Here is a 5,231-nt window from a genome sequence, read left to right as displayed (position 1 = left end):
ACTATTCCTTGTTTTCGTTCATAACTAGAAACTTTCATTACTGAAATGAATTTCATTGGTTTACGCGGCTTATCTCCTGTTATCAAAATTACTTCTCCTGCTGGCATATGAATTTCTATGGAATTCTTATCACAGAGGATTCAAGCATGGTTGGCTACTAACCAATCCATTCCTAATACGACATCGAATCCAGCTAAATTAATAGGCAGTGGGTTTGCAGAAAATTTATGTCCTGAGAGTTCTATTTTTTCTTCTTGGAGAACCTTATCTATATTAACAGAATTTCCATCTGTTGTTTCTACCGTATAAATCCGCTTAAGTTTGGTTAAACGTTGCTTAAGAGCTTGACAGAATGAAGTATTTATAAAACTTTGGTTTGCACCAGAGTCAAATAATACTTTTGCATAAACGTCATGTACAAGAAACGTACCAGCTATCACATCGGGAATCAAATCTGCTGCTTGTGTAGTCAGCTGGAAGGCTCTTGCATTCTTCTTATTAGTTCCTTCGGCAGGTTTGGCCTTGTTGTCAACTGACTTAACCAATTTTGCGCAATCGGGCTTGAAGTGTCCTGTTTCGCCGCAGTTGTAGAAGATTACGGATTTCTTCCTGCATTCCTCCTCTCGGTGCCCTGGTATTTGCAGAAATTGCAACTTTCCTTACATTGTCCAAAATGTTTCTTTTTACAATTTCCGCAAAACGGCACTATGGAAGCCTTCCCGGTTCCCTTTTTCTTGAAATTATTAGTATTATTACCCCCTCGAAAACCTTGGGTAATCTTTCGGGCTATTTCCATTTTCCTGTTTTCTTCTCTTGTACGCACCAGTCCGTCAGTCAAGGTGTTGGCCAATTCGACCGCATCGTCAATCATCCGGGGTCTCGCAGCTTTAACTATGTCGCGAATCTCGCTAATTAGTCCCCAGATGAAGCGAGAAATAAGCACCCAGTTCTGTTGAAGCCAGAGTTGCCATAATTCTAGCATACTCGAAAAATTTCGAAGTATACCCCCGACAATCAACGTCCACCATCCGGTGGTTTAGGAACTTATTTGTCATTTGTTCCTTTTGTAGGAGGGACAACATTTTCTTTCCACCAATTCCTTAAATTCCTCCCAACTCATGGCATAAGCCATGATGTGCGCAAAATGCAACATATAAATTACATCAAATGTGGCATAAAACTAACCCTTTTTAGTACTAATGTTGGAAAAAGCGTGTTTTTGTCTTCCTTTTGTATTTTCTGGAATTAAATGAGCTCAAATGAACAAAAGAAGCAAAAAGGCAGCTAAATCTAACATAAATACAAGAAAAGGAACAAACGTGGCATGCCCGACCCCCCGACAGCATCTTCCCAAGCAAAAACAAGAGAACAGAAGGCTGAACACGCCCCGTTCTCAATGAGCACGGGGCGTGCCCAAGTGTCTTCAGAAAAGATAAAGTTGTAGAAGCTTCTATCACCCACCACGGGGACGTGCCCAATGGACACGGGGCCGTGGTCAACTCTAAGATTCACAGAATCTGAGGAAATCTTGATAGTACAGATACGCTTCTGCACACGGGGTCGTGCCCAGCGGACACGGGGGCGTGGTCAACTAATGCAGACAAACTGCAATTAATGAAGAAAGAGAAGGAGGATGGACACGGGGCCGTGCCCGAACTTCTGTTCAGGCTATAAATAGGGGTGCTTAGCTCATTTGCAAACCATCCCTTGGCACACCACCTTTCTCACAATTCACCCACACTCCATAACCACCACAACACCGTCATCCATCATAGAGTGTGTGATTAGTCTCGGGATCCAAGATTGATCGTAAGAGTTCTTGACAATCAAAGGCCATGTTTGCCTAAGTCTCTTACATCACTTGGTTATGTATTAATGACTTTAATAATGACTTTAATAACTAGTTTTAATCTTTTCGCACTTTTTATTTGGTTATGTATTAATGACTTTAATAACTAGTTTATTATGTTGAAGGTGATTCTTCCTTATCATTTGTCCGTGGTGTCTTGGCATTATTTTACTGTCTATATAAAATAAAAGATTTTCATCATTCATATCTCTACGGTCTATATGGAGATATGTTGGCTACCTGGTCGGGGGTTAAGGGAATGGTTTGGTAAGAGTCTTGCCTTATTCAGTGTATAGATCCTGCAAGGAACTGGGTCAAATTTAGTAGGACCTCCTTCAATACCCACCGGTATTGGATGGCGGTGGTCCAAACTCTTTGATCCCCTCATATGTAAGCTACTAATAAAACTTTAACCCGGCTACTTAGGACTGTATCCCTGCTGACTCAGACTACTTAGCCGAGGGTAACGTCACCTTCAAAAGAGGGGCCTTCCATATTATGCATTAATAACTTAATTAATTATCTTTTAATAATCCGACCCTTTAGGATTGTATCCTTGTTGACTCAAACTACTGGGCTGAGGGTAACGTCACCTTCAAAAGAGGGACCTACTACAATAACTAAGATAATCACTTAAAAAGTGCAAAGTGCGGAAATAATCAAAGGTTACACTAAACACGAGTCGGATCCAAGTGATTCATCTTGTCTATCTGTTTTTCTTTTTATTTTATTTTTCAGCATTTTAGTTAGTTTTTTTTTCTAGTTTAAAAACCTTTTTCTAATCTTTGATTTGATTAGACGTTGAGGATAAACCGGTATTAAAAGCTCTTGTGTCCTTGGACGACCTCGGTATCTTACCAACACTATACTACGCTCACGATGGGTGCACTTGCTCATATGTGTGTTTAGTGTTAGTAAATATCGTGTTTTATAAATTTAAAACTTGGCTGAAAAGTGTTAAAGGGCTTAAAATATATATTAAAAATCTATAACACCATACGTACATCAAGTTTTTGGCGCCGTTGCCGGGGACACAAGGATTTTAAGAAAGTTAGGAATCAACGGCCTAATCGTTTTTTATTAATTTTATTTTTAAAGATTTTCTTAATTTTTCAGTTTCTACAGAGCTCAGCACGGGCCGTGCCTGGTCGGACACGGGTCGTGCCCAGCATTGTTGTTGACAGTTTTTATTTTCCGAGTTACAGAGAGTTGAGCACGGGGCCGTGTCGGTGCAACACGGGGCCGTGTCGAACTCCCCAGTAACAGGGATCCGGAAAACAATCACTGTATCTCCGACCACGGGTCGTGTTCATCTGAACACGGGGCCGTGGTAAAGCTTCTGACCAACGTTCTTCTTTGTTTTTATTGCATGACTCGGAACCCAGGCGCCACATCCAAATTTTCCACATAGTGTATGAGCTCCAGTTCTAGTAGAGACATAAAAGAACCCCTAAACGACCCGAACGCTTTCTAAGAAGAAGACTTAAAGCTAAAAACCAAGAGAAAGTTTCGAGGGACCCACTTCCAATGACGGACCAACGTACCCTCATGGATTACCTACGACCCACCGTAGGTAATCTCGCCGCCGCTATCAATGCACCGAATTTCGAAGCCAACAACTTCGAAGTTTGACCGCATTTGATACAAATGCTTCAAAACTCCACAACCTTCCATGGGATTGCGGACGAGGATCCCCCTCTACATATTACGAATTTCTTAGAAATATGTGATACCTTTCGGGATCAATGGAGCATCAAACGACGCCATCCGCCTTCGAATGTTTCCATTTTCACTAAAAGACCGAGCTAAGGCTTGGCTTAATACCTTCCCAGTTGGCTCAGTAAACACCTAGGATGAACTAGCCCAAAAGTTTTTATATAAGTGTTTCCCTCCTGCTATAACGGCTAAATTAATAACTGAAATTAATACATACTCACAAGTGGATGGGGAATCCTTATATGAAACTTGGGAAAGGTTTAAGGAGCTACTAAGAAAGTGTCCTCATCACGGTCTTGCGGTGTGGCAACAAGTATCCACTTTCTACAATGGGTTGTTGCCACACACAAGACAAACACTTGACTCTAGCTCCGGGGGACTTTTAGGTAATCGTCGCCCAAATGAAATATATAATCAAATTAAGGAAATTGCTCAAACCAATTTTCAGTGGCACACTCCCCGAGGCAATAAATCTATTGCCCCGGGCACCCATAAGGTTGATGAAAGCACTTCTTTACAATCCCAAATCGAGGCCCTTTCTTCAAAAATTAAAAAGCTAGAAATGGCAAAAACAGCCTCGGTCATGGCTTGTGAGGGGTGTGGTGGGCCACATGAAATTGGAGTTGTATGAAAGAAGTAGATGATCAAATAGAATCGGTAAACTACATTGATAATAGACCTAGGCCGTCGGGTCCTCCAACGGGTACCTACAACCAAGGATGGCGTAACCACCCTAACCTTGGTTGGAGAGAACCCGGCAATGGTAGTAACCAACAAAATCTAAACCAACGAACAAACTTTAAACAATCAAAAATCGAGTCACAAAATTTCTCTCAACAACAAGGTGGACGAGAAAGACTTGAAGATACTGTATCTCGCCTCATCTCCGACACCGAAAAGAAAAACCCGGATCGATTCCAACAATTGGAATCGAATTTTAGAAATCAACAAGCTAGTATTCAACTACATGAAGGTCATCGACTCAAGCTTGGATGATGCTCTCCGATGGTGTAGCATGGGATGTAAAACATCCCGCTTGGGTAACATATGACCAGGTTTTGGGTGTAGCCAAGGACCCTTATAAACGTGGCGCACCACGGAGGCATTCCGCGGAACTATCCTTAGTTTAGTTTAGATTAATTTTTATGTTTTCTAGTTTAGTTTTAATTTTCAGGAATAAAACACACTCGGGATGGTGAAGGATAACAAGGGAAACTTGCACCAGCGCCCCATGCACGAAAACAGGGCCATCCGACAAATTTTTCTTCGTTAGAGCAAGTTCAGCAAGGGCCGTGCCCGCCCAACACGGCCCCGTGCTGCACAATTTGCAGAAAATGCCCAGTTCAGGTAATTGGACACGGGGCGTGCTCACTGAACACGCCCCCGTGTCCAGGCTTCTGTTTCTTTTTACAAACTTTTGTTACTGGCACTTGAACACGGGGCCGTGTCCAGACGCCCAGTAACATAAAATTTTGCTTTTTCACACCTTTTTACACATTCAATCAACCTAAAAACTTATTTTTGGGACACATTGAGGACAACGTGTAATTTAAGTGGGGGGGGGATGCTAAAACTTTGAATCTTGCAAGTCCTAATTAACAAGACTTACACAAAACTCTATTGGAACCGCTAATCACCCCAAATTTTTTCAATTTTTTTTTATTTT

General features: G+C 41.7%; 1 non-coding gene across 1 annotated transcript; it reads right to left on the bottom strand.

The window, feature by feature from the left end:
- Positions 1-3,755: 3,755 nt before the first annotated feature.
- LOC118485190 lies at positions 3,756-3,862 on the bottom strand. The gene has a single exon (XR_004875495.1). It is a non-coding gene; the product is annotated as a small nucleolar RNA R71 (small nucleolar RNA).
- Between the last annotated feature and the right edge of the window lie 1,369 nt (positions 3,863-5,231).

This window comes from Helianthus annuus, chromosome 12 (assembly GCF_002127325.2).
Source record: "Helianthus annuus cultivar XRQ/B chromosome 12, HanXRQr2.0-SUNRISE, whole genome shotgun sequence".
NCBI classification, from domain to species: Eukaryota; Viridiplantae; Streptophyta; class Magnoliopsida; order Asterales; family Asteraceae; genus Helianthus; species Helianthus annuus.
Note: the sequence above shows the minus strand (reverse complement) of the source record. Positions and strands in the feature narration are given on the sequence as shown.